The sequence below is a fragment of the Kogia breviceps genome, chromosome 2 (genome assembly GCF_026419965.1).
Source record: "Kogia breviceps isolate mKogBre1 chromosome 2, mKogBre1 haplotype 1, whole genome shotgun sequence".
In the NCBI taxonomy this organism is placed as follows: Eukaryota; Metazoa; Chordata; class Mammalia; order Artiodactyla; family Physeteridae; genus Kogia; species Kogia breviceps.
In genome coordinates, this window is record NC_081311.1 from 95,231,313 (window position 1) to 95,252,463 (window position 21,151).

A 21,151-nucleotide genomic window follows, 5' to 3' on the forward strand; every position below is an offset into this window, starting at 1 on the left:
TTTCCACACTTATTATCTAGATGATCTCATGGCTTTAAGTATTCTCTAAATGCTGATGTCTCCTAAGTTTCCATGCCCAGCTTGCACCTTTCTTTTAAATTCCAGATTCATGTATCTAACTTTCTTCTTGATATTTCCATGTGTTAATAGGCATCCCAAACGTAACATCTCCAAAGTTGAATTTCTTATCTCCCCCCACACCCGGCCTGCCCCTCCCAGTCTCTCAGGCCCCAAATCCTGGGAGTCACTCTTGACTCCCCTTTCTCTCACTCACTCCATCAACTGACTCAACAAATCCGTGTGCCACGCAGACACCTCACCCTGACACTGCTGTCACTTTTCCCAAGTCATGATTGTCTCTCACTTGTAGTATTTTACTAGCCTCCTAAGTTGTACCCCTCTTGCTCCACTACAATCTATTCTCAAAACAGAAGCTAAAGTGAGCCTTTAAAAACAGAAGTCGATAAACAACAGGGTCCTACTGTAGAGCACAGGGAACTATATTCAGTATCCTGGGATAAGCCACAGTGGAAAAGAATATGAGAAAGAATGTATACACGTATGTATAACTGAATCACTTTGCTATACAGCAGGAACTAACACAACATCGTGAATCAACTATACTTCAATAAATTATCAATAAAAATAGAAGTCAAATCATGTTTCTTCTCTGCTTAAAACCTACCGATAGCTACCCATCTCAGTAAAAGCCAAAATTCTTATATTGCCCTTGAAATCCAGTTTGGACTTAAGCCCCTGAATGCCACCGTTTGGCATCCCCTTACCTGTGATCTTACTTCCTACTTTCCCCTCCGGCTCTCCTTTCAGTTCTTAGAATGTGGTAGGCGTCTCCTGTCTCAGAATGACTTCTGCCCTGGTCTCTACCTGGGGTGCCCTTCTCCCAGGGAAAGGACATTTCTTGCTCTCTCACCTCCTTCATATCTTTGCTCCGTTTACTTCTCAGGGTCTCTCCTCCCTTGTCTTATTGAAACAGAAATCCCTTTCCCTATCCTCAGCACTCCCTAATTAATTCCCTCACTGCTTCGTTTTCTCCCATATTTATTCTACCTGGTACAGTATATATTTTATTACTGTTTTCTGTGTCTTCTTCCTAAGAACAAGGATTTTTTTCTTGCTTTGCTCAGTGGCTGTCACATAGTACACAGTATTTTTGATGTGTGAACGCTGTTTATGATGGACTTATATTCTCTGCCTTAATGTTCTTTTTGTAAAAAATTAATTAATTTTTGGCTGTGTTGGGTCTTTGTTGCTGTGTGTGGACTTTTTCTCTAGTTGTGGTGAGTGGGGGCTACTTTTCATTGCTGTGCATGGGCTTCTCATTGCTGCGGCTTCTCTTGTTGGGAGCACGGGCTCTAGGCACACAGGCATCAGTAGTTGTGGTGCGTGGGCTCAGTAGTTGTGGCTCGCAGGCTCTAGAGCACAGGCTCAGTAATTGTGGTGCACAAGCTTAGTTGCTCCGCAGCATGTGGGATCTTCCTGGACCAGGGCTCGAACCCGTGTCCCATGCATTGGCAGGTGGATTCTTAACCCCTGCACCACCAAGGAAGTCCTGCCTCAATGTTTAAGTGGCACTAGCTTCATGGGTGTTTGGGTATATATATATCACTGAGGAAGGTGAAGCTAACTAAACAGACAGACTATCCACTCACTCAGACTGTTGTAAGGGAGCCGAAAGCACAGACAGGAATTCTGTGGTTTTTTTTTTTTTTTCAGTACGCGGGCCTCTCACTGTTGTGGCCTCTCGGGGTGCGGAGCACGGGCTCCGGACGCGCAGGCGCAGCGGCCATGTCTCACGGGCCCAGCCGCTCCGCGGCATGTGGGATCTTCCCGGACCAGGGCACGAACCCGCATCCCCTGCATTGTCAGGCGGACTCTCAACCACTGCGCCACCAGGGAAGCCCGAGGAATTCTGGAGGTTCAAGTCTCAGTTGCAGCCTTGGTCCCAATCAGCCATGTGACGTTGGGAAATCATTTTTCCTTTTGGGTCCTCTATTTACTCATCTGCCAAAAGGAGATTATTGCTTTAAATGGTCTCACAGGATTTTAGAGAAAGCAAAGTTAAAGATGAAGTGTTGAGTAGGAAATGGTGTGTCTTATTAATTTCTCTATTACCGACAAAGATATACCTGGCATTTTACTTTTGAGAGCAATGAGGAGACCTGAAATCAAACTCCAATGTTCTTTTAGGGACTTTGGAAGATTCAGGTTTGCTGTGGTAAGCCCTCAGACATCAGTAATTTCAGAGTGAAAGCTCTTGGTGTCAGCCGTTTTTTTTTTTTTTTGCGGTACGCGGGCCTCTCACTGTTGTGGCCTCTCCCGTTGTGGAGCACAGGCTCTGGATGCACAGCCTCAGAGGCCATGGCTCACGGGCCCAGCCGCTCCAAGGCATGTGGGATCTTCCCGGACTGGGGCACGAACCCGCATCCCTGCATCGGCAGGCGGACTCTCAACCACTGCGCCACCAGGGAAGCCAGCTGTCAGCCTGTTTTTTTCTCCTGTGAATCCTTCCTCTTACATGTAAATTGTTGATTTTCAGCACCCTTGTCAAAACCAGTGACTAGTCAGTGCCCATGGGTGCCCAGCTCCCATGGAAGTTTGTTTGCTGATCACTTGTGTTTATGTGTGGTTGGTGAGCTTCCCCTCGGCCCATCTGTAACCCAGAACCTTGGTTTCCTCACCTGTAAAAATGTGGCTACTAATCACTTGCTGTTTATTTTGATGGATTAAATGACATAGCAATAATTTACATAAAGCAGTAGTACAATGCCTGGCATATCTTAAAGCCTCCAAAATGCTTCCTATAAATGGAGAACGCATTGAGCCGCCCCTGCCAGGGTCACTTTCTAAAACAGTTCTTTCACCATGTTACTACTGCTAGTTGAGGACCTGAAACAGTGTGGATTTCTCTACCTGTTTTCAAAATATTCCCGATCCTACTGAAAGCAGGGTCTCAAAGACATATTTGTACACTTATGTTCATAGCAGCATTATTCACAGTAGCCAAAAGGTATAAGTAACCCAAGGGTCCATTGTGGGATATATACATATGTATACCTTATACATATACATACACACGATGGACTATTATTTAGCCTTAAAAAGGAGGGAAATCCTGACACTCGCTTCAACCTGGAAGAACCTTGAGGACATTATGCTCAGTGAAATAAGCCAGTCACAAAAGGACCATGATTCCACTTACAAGAGGAACCTGAATAGTCAAATTTATAGAGACAGAAGGTAGAAGGGTGGTTGCCAGGGGATGAGAGGAGGGGGAATGAGGAGCTGTTTAATGGGTAAAGAATTCCAGTTTCCTACGGTGAAAAGAGTTCTGAAGATGGTTGCACAGCTATGTAAACGTACTTAACTGTACACTTAAAAATGGTTATGTGCATTTTACCACAATCAAAAATTTAAAATTCCCCATCCTATTTATTGACCCTTACTTTTCACTTGTCCCGGTTTTTTTTTCTTTCCCCATTTCAGTTAGACTGCTCTCTTCATTGTACTCCCAGTATGATACCCACTTCCTCTTGAGCCCTTGCTCCACGCAATCTTCTCTGGAATGCTCTTTCATCATCACCCACCAATTTTCAAAAGGCCGCTTGTGCTTTCGCCCCAAAGATGTCCCTTTTTCTAGATCCAGCCGGGAGTCACATCCTCGTCATCGCTACTCCTTCGGACTACAGTCCGCTCCCTTCCCTGCACTCCACAGAGGAATCTACACGGGGCTTTGTTTTAGCTGGGTGTCTCCAACCACAACATCTAAGCCCCGGACGTTCCGGGGTAGGATCTCACAGGTCTCCCAACACACGACAACCCCCCACCACCACTAGCAGGAGCTCCGATACAAGAATCGAGACGGAGGGAAGCCAATTCACACTTTAAGAGTGGTTTCCACAGAGCAGTGTGTAATCTCACGAAAGCTTTCAACGTCAAATTACTCGCGAGCGCAGGAGCCCGAGGCGGAACGACTGTGGGGCCTCCGGGGTCCTCAAAGGGAGCCCTGTAACTTGCACAGCTTTTAACCCTCCGAGACACTCTCCCGCACGTCTTCCAAGAGCAACGCGACGGGGGGACACAAGCAGCCTCATCTGTGCAGCTGCTCGAGGAAGAAAGTCTCAAGAGTCTCCGAGGCCTCCACGGGGCTGGCTCGGCTTCAAAAAGGGAAAAGAACCGTTAAAAAGGTGTGCTTCCGGCTCCAGCGCCCGCGCCTCCCCGAGCGGGGAAAGAGGAGCCGAGGTACGGGAAGTCGCAGGGCACAATTTCCTTCGTTCCGGACTCCCGGCCGGGCCGCGACGCGCGTAACCCAGAAGAGAAAGGTTCCTTCAGGTATTAGATACACCCCCGCCCCCACCGGAGGAAGTTCCGGCCGGACGACTTTTACCCAGACTTTCTTGGTTCCTCCTGAGCTCTACGCTCCCTGCTTTCTGGTGCCCTGCTGGTATGGCCGCTTAGATCCGACCCTCCCCGTCTTGCCTGAGTTTTGCCGCAACTCCTCGGGGGGGCCCAACTCCATTCTGGCCCCCCTTTCCTTAAAGAACTTTTCCCTACGGGTCCCCATCAAGGCCAATTGACGTTCTCCAAGGAGGCAAAAGCTCCTGGGACTTGCAGGTCCCGAAGCCCGGCACAGCCAGGGCAGCGCCTGCGCGCGGGCGTTACCATAGAGAAGCAGGCGCCTCTCTGGTCTCGGTTTACACTCTCTATGGTCTAGCCAGGTTGTGGCGGTAAGGAGAAAAAAAAGAGAGACAGCACTGCGCAGGCGCTCTGGGCTTCTAATTTTTTTTTTTTTTTTTTTTTTTTTTTTTTAATCCCCGCACCAGGCGCTTAACCTCATTGGGGTGGAGGAGAAGGCGGCGGCCGTCTGGTCCGCAGGGCCAACAGGAGCGACTAATACGGCTGTAAGTCCTCGGTTAGGGCGAGGATGTGTAGACCCCAGCCCTTCCAGGCCCCAGCCCCCCCTCGCGGTGGTGGGCGCCAAGGCTGGGTGGGGGCGAGGTCCAGCGCTGTCACCCGCTCTTGGGTGCACTTTGGGGGGAGGGGGCGGCCCTTAGGTGGAAGCCGGTCGGGGAGCGGGAGGGGAGGGCTGTTTATCCAGCCCGCAGGTCGCTGATCCCAGGCTGCTTTGCAGAGGGAGGGGGGCGGCTGTGGGGTGAGCCCGGCTTTGTGTGTCCCCCTCTCTTCTCCTCTCCCGGACCCCACCCCGGGCCCCCTTCCCGACCCGAGTCTCCCAGGCCGGGTGGGCGAAGCCGCGTTTGAAAAGAGCGGGGCTCGCGAGGGGAGGGGGCGAGGGGGAGAAACCCACCACAACTATAGTCACGGGCGAGTGATGGGTGTGGAGGAAGATCCGGGGGGGAACGGGTCCAGGCGGGACAGACAAAGCCGAGCGCTGGCCGGGCCGGATGCGCAGGGAGCCCGCGGTCCCTGGGCCCGCAGCGAGCTTCTTCGGAGGCTGGAAAAGCGGACAAGTGCTGAGTTAAGCCTTGTGCAGCCTCCTCAACTTGCCTTTGTTGTTCTTCGGTATTGGCAGGGACGCTCTGACGGAGAGGAGTGTGTGCTCTTGCACGTTAGCCTGGTTGGCTACAATGGAGCTAATCGCATTTTGCTTTCCCGTTTTCCGAGCCGCTCGGATGAGTCTGGGGTTTTCCAGAGTCACACTTATTACATAATTTTTTAAAATACTTGTGTTTACTCCAAAAATTAAAAACAAAAATTAGATGGAGCCTTAAAGCGTGTTTTGTTGCATCTGGGTGAGTTTCTCTGTCTTGGGGTTCGTTCATTAACTGCTGACCATCCGTAGAACCTGTGAGCTCTTTAAACATGGTACTTTGATTTGTAGATGTGGTGTCCAGAACTTTAGATTCTGTAGTCCTTTGGGAGGCAGTGATGCAGAAGAATCAGAAGTGAGAAATAGTTGCCTGCTGCCATGTGCCTTGCACCCTATTCGGGGACCAGAGTCCGGTATAAATGATGGCTTTAGAAATTGTTGCTTTTATTACTATTATTGTGACATTTGCCGTGCTCATGATATGCGGAATCCTGGACCGGGGGCTGCCTTTGCTCATCCAAAGCAAAGGGAGCGGTGGAGAATAGTAACATTGCTGCAGAGGCCATATAGATAAGAAAAATTACACCACAGTGTTCCAGAGTTACTGGACATTATTTATCTTCTCCATTTGCTAAGCAAGATTTAAATTTTGGTGGGCTGTTTGCTTATCTATTTTTGTAAGATTGTGTAAAATTGCACCTTTTTTGGCAATTGTTACTCAGATCTCAGTTTCTGTAATTCATAGTTTATCAGCTAACGTGTAGCAGTTTCAGATTGCTAAAGTTTTAATTTTTGTTGAGAAGTTTTCAGCCATAGTTTTATATTCTCCCAGCTCAGGTTAAGCGGAGTCAGAAATCCTTTGAAGAGACTGTTGGTGGTGGAGGTGTCATATATTTTATCTCCATGTCACAATTTAAGTGGTAAAGTAGGGAAAAGGCCTTCGCACCTTAAATCAGTGTTAGAACTGAAAACCTTGATCTCCTAGTGTGCCAGGATTTTGGCCACAGACTCAACTTTACGTAAAAGAGGTAAGCATTTTTTTGTACTAACAGGAAGCAAAAATCTGAAGCTTGGTTTTTTATGCTTCAGTAACTACTGTGATAGAATCTCTTAAGTGTAGTTCAGATGATGGGACCTTGCTTTTTATAGAGCAAGATTTCAGATCCTTAAAATAGTTTGACAGGGATGTTGAGAAATGAATGGCCAGAAGACCATTAAGTTTATCATTCAGATGTGTTATATTTTGTTCATTGGTCTGGGATTTCGATTTTTTTCCTTCAGTCCTTTGTTAATTCTCTTTTTTTTAGGTGGCTTAATCTCACAGTTTATAAATTGGGTGAGAGTTTTTTGGACCTGAGACATAAATTAATTTTTTCAGACTCCATTTATTCTTAACAGTCTTCTACTTATAAAGTTGTAGCTTTTTAGATTGGTAGATAATACTTTTTATTTCATAGTACTGTTGGTAAATGTTATAATCATTTAAGGGATCGTAAATGTTATGCTCAGAGCTGAGTTTTGATAAGAGTTTTAATAACTGCAAGTCTGGTTGTCAAATAGTGGAAACAATAGACAGTAACAGAAACTAACAAATGTTTAAAGACAGAATCACTGATGATTCAGTCTTTGGTTTGTGAAATGTAATTTAAGAAAGTAAACTAAGCTTTCTTTACCCAGTGCAACCAGGTCGGCATCCATAAAGAGTGTGTGTGTTTGGCTGACTGACCTCTGAAAGCCTTTTCATTTTAGCACCAGAATTTCCTGAGTAGTTCTAGGCGGGTCTTCCTCACCCTAGGGCTTTCCCGCCTCCCTTATGTGCAGACCATTACTGCCATGCTGAATGCATTTCCTCCCCATATTCTTACGGAAGCTGCAGTCCATTTCCCCACAAGGATCCCTAAAAACGTAGCTCAGATGTGTTCAAACGGCAGCATTGCTTCCATAACACCTTTGTTGACTTTTCTCTTGTTTCTTGCCAGGAATTCTCCTGCCTCCTTGCTGGTCCCTGTTGTATCCATTATCTTCCTCCTTGGAAGATTCACTCCGGTGATTTACTTTTCTCTAGATCTTGAGGGTTCTGGGAGTTTGTAGAACACTTTGTGGTAGCCTCTGTGCTTGGACAACGGCACTGGTGTAACTAGTCACTGTAGAATGTGTGAAGGAATAAAGGAATGTATCGTAACTTAGAGTAACAGAATTTGAGCCTTGGAAGAGCTCTTAGAGGCCCCATAGTCCCACATCCTGCCTTTTATCTACGATATTTTGGTCTTTAGCCAGAAAATGCAGGCACGCTTTCCTGTCTCTGGACAGGTCTTGGTTGCTAGAAAGGTATTTTAGACTGTCTCCAAAACTGCCCCTCCCCTTTTACCTGTTGATCTTAGTTGTAGCCCCGGAAGCAACATGAATCACGTCTGTTTCTTTTCTATGAAAGAGCCTTTCATTTCCCAGGACAGTCATCAGGCCTTCTCTAGATTTATTGATTAATTTATTAAACCCTTTCTTTAGTTAGATACCAGGTACCACGAGGATACAGTTGAAAAGACATACCCGGTCCCCGCACTTCAAGGGCTCACTCCCAGTCTAATAGAGAAGACAGACAAAACGGTTACGAATTGGTGCTGGTGATGCTGAAGTATGTAAACAGCCCTAGACCCTTTGTCCCCTCATGGTTTAACCCCATTTCACCACGCTCTCTTGAGACAACTTGGTTTTGTTAGGGTCCTTTAAATGCAATGTTGGAAATAAAGCAGAATTTATTTATACTGACCAGAGTATACAGTTATTGTTGTAGGTTAGGAAACTGTATCAAGGATTTTCAAACTTTGTTGTGCTTTCTGGCTCTGCCACTTACTAGCCCTGTGACTTTGGGCCATGGGCCAGTGAAATCATCTCTTTGTATTTCAGTGATTACCTCTATAAAAGGAGGGTGGAGGGAGGGCAATGTTAATAATAGTATCTACTTATAGGACTGTGTGGGGATTAAGTGAGATAATATATGTAAGATGCTGAGAACTGGTGTATACTGAGTGGGTATATGGAATTCCTGTCATGTATTCATGGTGGCAGTTAATATGAATAACAACGTAATAATAATAGCAGTAATCAGGTCACCAGAATCTCTTGGAGAGCTTCTTTTTTTTGTTTTTTTTTCGGTACGCGGGCCTCTCACTGTTGTGGCCTCTCCTCTTGCGGAGCACAGGCTCCAGACGCGCAGGCTCAGCGGCCATGGCTCACGGAACCAGCCGCTCCGCGGCACGTGGGATCTTCCGTGTCCCCTGCATCAGCAGGTGGACTCTCAACCACTGCGCCACCAGGGAAGCCCGTCTTGGAGAGTTCCTTAAAATAGAAATGGCCTGGTCTTATTTATCCCCAGCCACCCAGAGATTTTGGTTAGTTCAGTCTGTGTGGGGTCTGGGCAGCCATAGTTTTTATTTATTTGTTTATTTATTTATTTTTGGCTGTGTTGGGTCTCTGTTGCTGCGCGCGGGCTTTCTCTAGTTGCGGCGAGTGGGGGCTACTCTTCGTTGAGGTGCGCAGGCTTCTCATTGCGGTGGCTTCTCTTGTTGAGCACGGGCTCTAGGCGCACGGGCTTCAGTAGTTGTGGTTTGCGGGCTCTAGGCGTGTGGGCTCAGTAGTTGTGACGCATGGGCTTAGTTGCTCCGTGGCATGTGGGATCTTCCCGGACCAGGGCTTGAACCCGTGTCCCCTGCATTGGCAGGCGGATTCTTAACCAGTGTGCCACCAGGGAAGCCTGTGGGCAGCCATAGTTTTAACAATGCCCAGGTAATTCTTAAAAACCCAGTTTGAGAATCCTGCATTCTGTATTAATTTTGTCAGTGATTACATTTGCTTTTACGAATTAAAATAAATGGCCGAGAAGTAGACGAATAAATTCTCCTGAAAGATTTGAACATCCGGATAAAGGGACAGGCCTAGCCCCAGACCCTGGGCCCCTTGGGAGGCATATCCGCTTATTATTGGTTTGGAGTGTACCTCCTAAACACGGTTACCCTTGTTTGTAGCTGCATGTATATGAACATCTTTATAATACTAATAGTCAGATTCAAGGGAACAAACCCTGGATTTTCAAAGCACTTGTACATTCATAATCTTTGTTTCCTTCAAAATCCTGTGAGGTAGGCAGAGAAGATACCATCATTATCCTATCAATTTACAGATGAGAACCCAAGACCTGCAAATTAAATCCCAGTACATGATAGAACTAGGATGAGAACTGGGCCTTCTGTTTCTCGCCTAATGTTGTTTTCATGTAAATTGTCTCCTAGCTACATGATTTGTTACCGTATATTGAAGTTGTGGTTCTGAAGTCCTCTGATCTTTTGCCACATGAATAGCTGCCAAACCAGATTTCCTCCTTTCTTTTAGTGTGTTTATACTTGCTTTTTAAAAAATGTAAATTTAGGTTTAATAGTTACCATAACTGGGGGCAGCAGGTGGTGGTGGGATGAACTGGGAGACTGGGATTGACATGTAGACACTACTATGTATAGGATAGGTGACTAATGAGAACCTGCTGTGTAAAAAATAAAATAAAATTCAAATAAAAAAATAGTTACCATATCTGTTAAGATTTATCTTTTTATGAAAAAAAGCCTAGAACTGGCCTCGTGGCCATCTTGTTACCATGGCACATTTGGGTGTGTTTATCTTTGTTCAGGATGGCTGAGGTCAGTGAATCCACTTTCCAGCTCTCTAGAATGGTTGTCCAGTTAACTTTCCAAGCAGAATCAGTTAAATTTACTTAGAGTCCCATTACAGTGATACGGCAATAATATAAAAAGTTGAGAGGCCAGAGGGGGAAAACCCATGCCAGGCTGTCCTAACACAAGGTCTTGTCTTTTCTTTTTAGCCAAAGTCTTTTTTGGGTATTTATTTATGTATTTTTAAACATTCATGTGACTCGCTTTTTTAAAAATTAAAACTTTTTAATTTTATACTTTTGGTTGCGTTGGGTCTTCGTTGCTGCATGCGGGCTTTTCTCTAGTTGCAGCGAGCGGGGGCTACTCTTCGTTGTGTTGTGTGTTGTTGTTGTGGTGCGCGGGCTTCTCACTGCAGTGGCTTCTCTTGTTGCAGAAGCACGGGCTCTAGGTGCGCAGGCTTCAGTCGTTGTGGCTTGTGGGCTCTAGAGAGGAGCGGGCTCAGTAGTTGTGGCGCACAGGCTTAGTTGCACCGTGGCATGTGGGATCCTCCTGGACCAGGGCTCGAACCCGTGTCCTCTGCATTGGCAGGTGGATTCTTAACCACCGTTCACCAGGGAAGTCCCTTTTTTTGTATTTATTGAGGTAGAATTGACATACAACAGTATATTAGTTCCCAGGTTTGCAACGTAATGATTCAATATTTTTGTATATTGTGAAGTCATCACCACAGTAAGTCAAGATCCTTGTAGGTTAGGAAACTGTATCAAGGGTTTTCAAACTTTGTTGTGCTTTCTGGCTCTGCCACTTACTAGCCCTGTGACTTTGGGCCATGGGCCGGTGAAATCATCTCTTTGTATTTCAGTGATTACCTCTATAAAAGGAGGGTGGAGGGAGGGCAATGTTAATAGTAGTATCTACTTATAGGACTGTGTGGGGATTAAGTGAGATAATATATGTAAGATGCTGAGAACTGGTGTATACTGAGTGGGTATATGGAATTCCTGTCATGTATTCATGGTGACAGTTAATATGAATAACAACGTAATAATAATAATAGCAGTAATCAGGTCACCAGAATCTCTTGGAGAGCTTCTTTTTTTTGTTTTTTTTTCGGTACGCGGGCCTCTCACTGTTGTGGCCTCTCCTCTTGCGGAGCACAGGCTCCGGACGCGCAGGCTCAGCGGCCATGGCTCACGGAACCAGCCGCGGATCTTCCCGGACCGGGGCACGAACCCGCGTCCCCTGCATCAGCAGGTGGACTCTCAACCACTGCGCCACCAGGGAAGCCCGTCTTGGAGAGTTTCTTAAAATAGAAATGGCCTGGTCTTATTTATCCCCAGCCACCCAGAGATTTTGGTTAGTTCAGTCTGTGTGGGGTCTGGGCAGCCATAGTTTTTATTTATTTGTTTATTTATTTATTTTTGGCTGCGTTGGGTCTTCGTTGCTACACGCCGGCTTTCTCTAGTTGCAGCGAGCGGGGGCTACTCTTCGTTGTGGTGTCAAGATCCCTACAGAGTTATAGAATTTTTTTCCTTGTGATGAGAACTTCTAAGATTTACTCTCTTAGCACCTTTCAAATATGCAGCGCAGTTCTATTAACTATGGTCATCATGCTGTGCATTATAACCCAGGACTTATTTATTTATAATTGGAAGTTTGTACCTTTTGATGCCCTTCACCCACCCCTCCCTCACAAGGGTTTTGTTTAATGCGTCGCTCTTTAAAGCTGTCCATATGTCCATGCTTTTTTGTAAGTAATTTTAGGTCTTGCGTGTTTTTTGAATAGTTTCTGTGTAGCGACCTAGTACACATCATTTAAATTTTTAATAGTGTTGTCGTATTTGAGTTGATAATGGGAAATTTTGGTAAATTAGGATCCTTGACAGGCACGTTATCTTTTATTGTTTTTTTGGTATTATATATACTACAACGGTGGCTTTTTTTTTTTTTTTTTTTTTTTTTGCCTGTAGTTTGCTGCTTTTATGTTGTTTCTTTCAGGTCAATTTTAAGAAATGAGAATATTGGGTGACTTTTGGATACATATTGCCTGATTGCTGACCAAAAAGTTGAACAAGGTAATAATTTCCTAAGCAATTTAAGGGTGTTTGACAAAAATTTTACCAACTTCTGGTAATATGATTTAAGTCATTTTTTCTTGTTTTTTTTTTGTTCCTGTGAGAGGTATGGAACATGCAGGTTGAATTGGATATCACCTGCAGGTGATACCTCTGCATTGCTAAAGCTAGTGCGTTTTCTACAGGTATGGAGGAAAACGCAGGTTTTACTTTGTGGGGCAGACTGGTCTGTTTGCCAACATCAGAAGGTAGTCTTGTAACATCTCCTGCCTTCCCCTTTCAACTGTTTCTTTACACAGTTGTGCCCCAGGGCCCTGCCTGAAATATTTAGTAATCAGAGTGTCTAGCAGTGGGGGCGGTGGGGGCGAGGCATCTGTGTCTAACAGATTTCCCACGTGATTCTGAGGCCACCCAACGTTGGAGAGGTGCCTCAGGTCCACCTCCTAGCTGATTTCCTGCTCCGCTCCTCCACGGAGCACGTCTCTCCTGCTGGTAAAGGCAGGGCTCTGTTGTGAACAGAGGCCTGTTGTACAGAGAGAGTGAATTGTGTAGCCGCGCCCTTCCTAACGTGGAGTAGCTGGGTTCATTCTGTGAACAATAAGCCAGTCTTTCTAAGAGTTTGAGCTGCATAGAAACAGCTCCTTCTCTGAAGTCTGCGTTTTATTTAAGTTCTGGTTAAGTCATAGAGTTCTCCACATCCAAGCCATGTCCTGCTCAGCCTTTGGTTGCCTCTGGGGTGACAAACAGACCTCTCGTCCCAATAGCAACAGCCATCATAGACTGAGCACCCACCATCTGCCAGGCACTAGGCTGGGTGCTGTAGGAGTACTTTTGTCAGGTCTTAGGGCAACATTTAAAGGTAGATGCTGTTTTCATTTCATGACTAGAGGAAGCTGAAGCTTCGTTAGAGCACTTGAGTAATGTGTCCATGGTCACACAGCTGCAGGGTAGCAGAGTTTGGCTCTTGGATTCTTCAGCTTCCTTTCCACTTATCTCTGTTTTTTTCCAGCACAGGTTATTCTTCCTGCATGGAAGGTCAGTGGGCTGCCTTGGGGGAAAGTCTGCTTCCAGCACCCGGCAGCATCTGGAGAGGCCTCTTCACTGGTCAGGAAGAATGTAGAGATGCAAGTTTCCCACTAAGGTTTCCATGAGGGTTAGTCGGATCTGGGGGACCTACAGTCCATTTTGGATTTGAGTCCCTGATTTGAAATCTACCCCTGGGCAATCCAGACTCCTAAAGACTTTATAGAAACTGTTTTTTTTTCTTTTTATTGTAGTAAAATATATATAATATAAAATATGCCATTGTAACCATTTTTAAGTATGTAATTCAGTGGCATTAATGACATTCACATTGGGTAACAGTCACCACAATCTGCTTCCAACTCTTTGCCATCACCCCAGACAGAAACTCTGTAATTATTAGGCAGCAAATCCCTGTTCGTCCCTCTTCCTCAGCCCCTGGTAACTTCTAATCTTCTAGTTCTATGAATTTGCCTAGTCTAGATATTTCATATAAATGGAATAATATATGTCCTTTTATGACTGGTTTATTTCATAATGTTTTCAAGGTTCATTTATGTTGTAGCCTGTGTCAGAATGTTATTCCTTTTTAATTGCTGAATAATATTCTGTTGTATGGATATTGTACATTTTATTTATCCTTTATCTGCTGATGGAACTTGGGTTGTTTCTACTTTCTGACTGTTGTGACTAATGCTGTAATGTATGTTGGTTTACAAATTTCTGTTTGAGTCTTTTTTTCAATTCTAGGTATATACCTAGGAATAGAATTACTGGATCATGTGGTAATTCCATGTTTAGCTTTTTGAGGAACTGCCAGACTTTTTCCACAGTGGCTGTACATTTTTACATTCCCAACAGCATCGTACAAGGGTTTCAGTTTCTCCACATCCTTGTCAACACTTGTTATCTTCTCTTTGTTTTTTAAAATTATAGCCATCCGAGTAGATGTGAGGTAGTATCTCACTGTGGTTTTGATTTGCATTTCTCTAATGACTAAGATGTTGAGCATCTTTTCTTGTTCTCATTGGCTATTTGTATATCTTCTTTGGAGAAATATCCATGTATCTGTGCAAGTCCTTTGCCCATTTTATTTTTTTAGATTGAAGTATAGTTAATTTACAATGTTGTGTTAGTTTCTGGTATACAGCAAAGTGATTCAGTTATACATATATATTTTTTCATATTCTTTTCCATTATCACTTATTACAAGATATTGAATATAGTTCCCTATGCAATACAGTAGGACCTTGTTGTTGTCCTTTGCCCATTAAAAAAAAAAATTTTGCAGTATGTGGGCCTCTCACTGTTGTGGCCTCTCCCGTTGCAGAGCACAGGCTCCGAACGCTCAGGCTCAGTGGCCATGGCTCATGGGCCTAGCAGCTCCACGGCACGTGGGATCTTCCCGGACCGGGGCACGAACCCACGTCCCCTGCATTGGCAAGTGGACTCTCAACCACTGCGCCACCAGGGAAACCCCTTTGCCCATTTTTAAATTGGATTGTGTGTCTTTTTGTTTTTGAGTTTTAGGAGTTCTTACATATTCTGAATATTAAACTCTTATCAGATATATGATTTGCAGGTATTTTCTCCCATTCATTCTGTAGGTTGTCTTTTCACTTTCTTGATAACGTATCTGCACAAAAGTTTTTAATTTTGATGAAGTCCAATTAATGTATTTTTTCTTTTGCTGTTTATGCTTTTAGTGTCATATCTAAGAATCTATTGCCAAATCTAAGGTCTTGGCGATCTACTCTCGTGTTTTCTTCTTAGAGTTTTACAGATCTAGTTCTTCCATTGAGGTTGTTGACCCATTTTGAGTTAGTTTGTATAAATAGTGTGAGAAAGGGCTCTAACTTCGTTGTTTTGCATGTGGATATCCAGTTGTCCCAGCACCATTTGTGGAAGACTAATGAGGACTGTACTCATCTTCTGTGTCACTCAGTTGGCGTTTATGTTTTGCTTTGGGTTTTTGACTTCACCACCAGCCCTCCTCAACTTCAACACCCTCCCACCCTGCCTTGTTTTCTTCCCTGGAGACAGGATTCCTGGATGTTGCGTGCGTATTGCAGCTTTGCTACTTGACCTGTAAGATACACTTAGTAAATGTGAGTTCCCTTTCTTTAGATTTTGCATAGTTACTTTTAAGTCTCCTGTGTTCGGATCTAGATTATAAGGACCTTCAGAGTAGACTATATATCTCTGTTTTTCAATTTCCAACCTTCTTTTGTCCCCCATTCACTCTAGTGCCCAGCCCAGTACTGTGTAAGTGACGTGCTTAACGTCTATTGACTGAATTGTGAAGCTAAACATAGATCTTTGTGAATATATTTGGGTAATTGCAGAAAATTATTCATTTTTTGGGGCAGGTGGGGCTGTACCATGCCGCTTGTGAGATCTTAGTTCCCCAACCAGGGACTGAGCCAGGGCCCACGGCAGTGAAAGGGCCAAGTCTTAACTACTGGACCGCCAGGGAATTCCCAGAAAATTATTCTTAAAAGAATAATGATCAGTATATTATAAAGTTCTTTAAGATTTTAAGTTCAGGTCCTTTTAAGTCATTTTCCCAAATGTGGGGATTAATAATAGTATTGGGCCTTTCAAATGCCTTAGGAATTTTTTTGTATGTGACATTAGCTATATGGATAAATGTCAGTTAGGCTGCATAATATGGTGTTCATTTCATGGATGATTAAAACATTTTTAACTTATTATTTAAGATTATGATGCATTTTAAATTGGGAATTTTACTCATTTTAGGTGTGATTTTGTATATCTGGACCCTGCCTTTTCATTTTTGACAGATGCTCTTTTTAAAAAAATAAATTTATTTATTTATTTTTGGCTGCGTTGGGTCTTCGTTGCTGCGCGTGGGCTTTCTCTAGTTGCGGCGAGCGGGGGCTACTCTTTGTTGCAGTGCGCGGGCTTCTCATTGTGGTGGCTTCTCACTGTTGCAGAGCACAGGCTCTAGAGCACGGGGGGGCTGCAGTAGTTGTAGCACGCGGGCTCAGTAGTTGTGGCTTGAGGGCTCTAGAGCACAGGCTCAGTAGTTGTCGTGCATGGGCTTAGTTGCTCCGCGGCATGTGGGATCTTCCCAGACCAGGGCTCAAACCCATGTCCCCGGCATTGGCAGGCGGATTCTTAACCCCTGAGCCACCAGGGAAGTCCCGACAAATGCTTTTAATTTCAAAAATTATTTTGAATTTGTATACAATGAGTGTATATTACTTTTCTAATGAGAGAATTAAGTATCATTAGAAAATCTTCTTTTGCCTAGAAATCTGAAAAGTTAACTAGTGGACAAGTATCTTATCTTTCTCTCTGGGTCCATATTATCAGATTTCCCTCCATCACACTCTTTAGTGTTCAGTAGGATCTAATGTTACTTGTCCTAAGTGATCAGACCTCCCTTGGGAGTCCATTTTGTAATCTGCCATCCAGATATCAGGGAGGGGAAGGCTCATTTTAAAGGTTGGCCTTTGGTGTTTTGTTTTCCAGTAGGTTTTGACTCCTAAGTAGGTATTCCTTAGCATCTTGTTATAAGCACTTATCATGAGATACTGGTTATTCATGTGGGAGGGGGGCAGGTCGGAAGGAGAGATGCTATTTTCTTTTGCTACCTCTGGCCTTATTTATGGAGAATTTGGGCCTGGTATGTATCTAAATCTAAGGCTATATCTTTGTCTAAAAAGTTTGACTTTAAGAAGTATTTTTATCACTTAATAGATCGCCCTCCAGACATTGGATCCCATTCTGAGGAGGGTGGCCCTTTAAGAAGAAATGCTCTCCTGCCACGCTCGTGATGCAGGCTGATGGGGTGCTACTTCAGCCTGTTGCTGATTGAACTCTCCTGTTGGTAGCCATTGCCAGTGGCCTGTGACTGCGTCTATAAAGGGAACACGATGGGAAAAGCTTTTCTTAACTCTCATTCACTTCAGAATTTGGAGTAGATTTTGGAAATTGCCACAGAAGCATTTGTTTAGACAGTGTAACAGTATTTAGCCAAATTGTGTAGTAATGGTTTTGTGGAACCATGAAAGCGTGGCTAAGCCCTGGAAGGTGAAGCATACCTTATAGTCATTTGCTCGCTAGATCTGTTTTGGGGTGGCGTGGGTGACCGGAGGGGACACAAAGTGTGTACATAGGTGTTCATGAGAAATGGACCCAAAACACTGAAGGCCCTTAAGGGAAACCACTGCCGTTAAAATGAGAGAGTTTTTCGGGGGTGTATCTGGGTGATTAGTAGAGAATGCACTATGTACTCTGATGAGAATCTTCAACAAACTTTACTGTTGTGCCTGAGGACAGAGAGCAGGGCTGTCAGCCCTGTTCCTGGAGAGCTCTTCCCCCAAGGAAGTGGGACAAGCAAGGAGTCCCCTGGTGAGTGAGCTGAGTTCAGTGTGGAAGGCTGAGGCGGGAAGGGTTCTCATCTGGCAGTGGGGAAGGATGTGTCCCTTCCTGTTTTCATCAGAAGGATGTGAAGCCCTGAACAGGTCCACACTCTGGGGCCTGGCTGTTGCCTTCCATTTATGAGAGAGCTGTGTTGGCTGGAGACTGAGCTGTGACAGGGGACAAGGAGCCTGACTCTTGGCCATGTTAACCCCACGGTCTAATGTTGTGAAGTGGCCAAGAAAGCACCCTAGCTGGGAGAAGGCTGAAACTAACCTCTCACAGAGAACCCTGGGTCTTAATAAAATCTGGATTCTTCTATTTTACTGCAATCATCAACTGATTATTCATTCCGTTTTGGAATTTTGCGGGTGGGGTTAGACATTATGCTTTTGGGAAATTGGTTGCTATTGAGATTGCATATGGATAGTTATGGCATTATTAAACTTATGTAATTTTTATTGTAGTCACAAGCTTATTACATGCATTATTGGCTGTAAAAATTTTTTTAAAGCATACCTCAGGGGTATTCTTGTGGACCTGAAGGTGACTTTCATCTTGTTTAAGTTACCTAGAAAGGAGAGATAGAACTGCTAGTTAAATGCATTAAATTTTTTTTTTTTTTTTTTTTCCGGTACGCGGGCCTCTCACTGTTGTGGCCTCTCCCGCCGCAGAGCACAGGCTCCGGACGCGCAGGCTCAGCGGCCATGGCTCACGGGCCCAGCCGCTCCGTGGCATGTGGGATCTTCCCGGACCGGGGCACGAACCCGTGTCCCCTGAACCGGCAGGCAGACTCTCAACCACTGTGCCACCAGGGAAGCCCATGGTTTTTGCTTTTTTTGTTTTTACTTAATATATCTTGGAATTCAGTCTATGTCAGTATCAATACATTAAAGGCTTCTTCATAGTTTTTTGAAAATGAAGAGTATGGCTGAAAAGTATGCCATTGTATGGCATACCATAATTTACCCAGCCCTCTACTAAGGAACATTTAGTTTTTTCCAGTCTTTTGCATTTATAAAACTATGCTATAAAGAATAATCCTATAATAATTTATTTTGCATGTGTATGAATGAGTTCCTGTAAGTCGACATTTTGGGTTGAATGTATGTGTCATTAAACTTTTGAGAGATATTGCTGAATTACCCATCTTAGAGGTTTTAACAAAACCCGGCCATCGATAAGAGAATCCTATAGTTAGTACACTTAAAAATGTAATTTTATAGAAGCGTATGACCTAAAAGTAATTTTGTAGACGTGTATGACTGTCTTGTGTTATTTTTGAATTAAAACATGGCTATAGTTCAGTGATCAAAAACTAATTGAGCACTTTTCTTCTCATTACTTGTGTGTTTTTGTTTTTTGCCTGTCTTTGATTTTGCAGGAATTCCATGGCTAGAAGAGCTTCAGAAATACGCTTTGCTTCCCTATAGGTGTTACCAGTGCTGCCTGCTAGAGATGAGTATACTAGAGATGGACAATTTGCTGAATAACTAGCTTTTTAAATGTTTTTCGGTTCTCTGTAGTAACTGATGATGTCTGTGGCTTCAGGATTATGGTTCTTTTTGACTTTACAAATAACTTTTTGGTATTTATTGGACGCAATATGCTTATACTAGAAAGAATATGAGCATCTTAATGTTTTGAAATATATATTTCCTTTGACTAGATACTGTATGTACATGGTTAAAAAAGTTTAAAAGGTGCCCAAGGATAGAGAATGAAATGTAAGCCTTCCTCCACCCTTTTTATCATTCTTCCACATCCCATTCCCAGAGGCAGATGCTGCTTCTAGCTTCTTGACTGGTCTTCCAGATAACCTGTGCGTGTGCAGGCTGGCAGCATTGCTCTGTTAGGACCACTGTTATTTTTTATTTTTTTAACATCTTTATTGGAGTATAATTGCTTTACAATGGTGTGTTTCTGCTTTATAACAAAGTGAATCAGTTATACACTGTTATTTTAAACTTTTTTTTCTTTTTAAATTTTTTATCGAAGTATAGTTGATTTACAGTGTTGTGTTAGTTTCTGGTGTACAGCAAAGTGACTCAGTTACACATATATTTTTCATATTCTTTTCATTATGGTTTATTACAGGCTATTTAATATAGTTCCCTGTGCTATGCAGTAGGTCCTTATTGTTTATTTCATATATAGTAGTGTGTATCTGTTAATCCCAAACTCCTAATTCATCCCTCCCCCACCCCCTTTCCCCTTTGGTAACCGTAAGTTTGTTTTCTATGTCTGTGAGTCTGTTTCTGTTTTGTAAATAAGTTCATTTGTGTCATATTTTAGATTCCGCATATAAGTGATATCATGATATTCGTCTTTCTTTGTCTGACTTACTTCAATTAGTATGAGAATGTCTAGGTACATCCATGTTGCTGCAAATGGCATTATTTCATTCTTTTTTTGGCTGAGTAGTATTTCATTGTATATATGTACCACATATCCATTCATCTGTCAATGGACATTTAGGTTGCTTCCACACCTTGTCTATTTTAAACAGTGCTGCTGTGAACATTGGGGTGCATGTATCTTTTCAAATTAGAGTTTTTGTCTTTTCTGAATATATGCCCAGGAGTGGGATTGCTGGATCATATGGTTAACTCTATTTTTAGTTTTTTAAGGAACGTCCATACTGTTTTCCACAGTGGCTGCACCAGTTTACATTTCCAGCAGCACTGTAAGAGGGTTCCATTTTCTCCACACCCTCTCCAGCATTTATTATTTGTACACTTTTTTTTTTTTTTTTTCTTTTTTGCGGTACGCGGGCCTCTCACTGTTGTGGCCTCTCCCGTTGCGGAGCACAGGCTCCGGACGCGCAGGCTCAGCGGCCACGGCTCACGGGCCCAGCCGCTCCGCGGAACGTGGGATCTTCCCGGACCGGGGCACGAACCCTCGTCCCCTGCATCGGCAGGCGGACTCTCAACCACTGCGCCACCAGGGAAGCCCTTGTACACTTTTTGATGATGGTCATTCTGAGCGGTGTGAGGTGATACCTCATTGTAGTTTTGATTTGCATTTCTCTAATAATTAGCGATATTGAGCATCTTTTCATGTGCCTATTGGCCATCTTTATGTTTTCTTTGGAGAAATGTCTCTAGGTCTTTTAGCTGTTTTTTGATTGGGTTGTTTGTTTTTTTATTATTGAGTTGTAAGAGCTGTTTGTATATTTTGGATGTTAACCCCTTTTTGGTCGTATTGTTTGCAGATATTTCCTCGCATTCTGTAGGTTGTCTTTTCATTTTGTTTATGGTTTCCTTGCTGTGCAAAAGCTTGTAAGTTTTATTAGGTCCCATTTGTTTATTTTTGTTTTTATTTCTGTTGTCTTGGAAGCCTGACCTAAGAAAACACTGCTACGATTTATGTCAGAAAACGTTTTGCCATGTTCTCTTCAAGGAGTTTTATGTTGTCACGTCTTATATTTAAGTCTC

The 21,151-nt window shown here is 43.7% G+C and overlaps 1 protein-coding gene across 31 annotated transcripts in view; it reads left to right on the forward strand.

The window, feature by feature from the left end:
* Window positions 1-3,897: 3,897 nt before the first annotated feature.
* The window catches only part of CLASP1 (cytoplasmic linker associated protein 1), a 264,666-nt gene continuing 247,412 nt past the window's right edge, over window positions 3,898-21,151 (forward strand). For 24 of the 31 annotated variants that reach the window (XM_067025828.1, XM_067025838.1, XM_067025833.1 and 21 more), the window contains exon 1: window positions 4,835-4,919. The gene's annotated coding sequence lies outside the window, so the exon portion shown is untranslated. Of the gene's footprint in view, window positions 4,351-4,834; window positions 4,920-12,225; window positions 12,303-13,311; window positions 13,456-21,151 lie in introns of those variants that run through there. The other 7 variants (XM_067025831.1, XM_067025829.1, XM_067025845.1 and 4 more) reach the window with 2 other exon arrangements.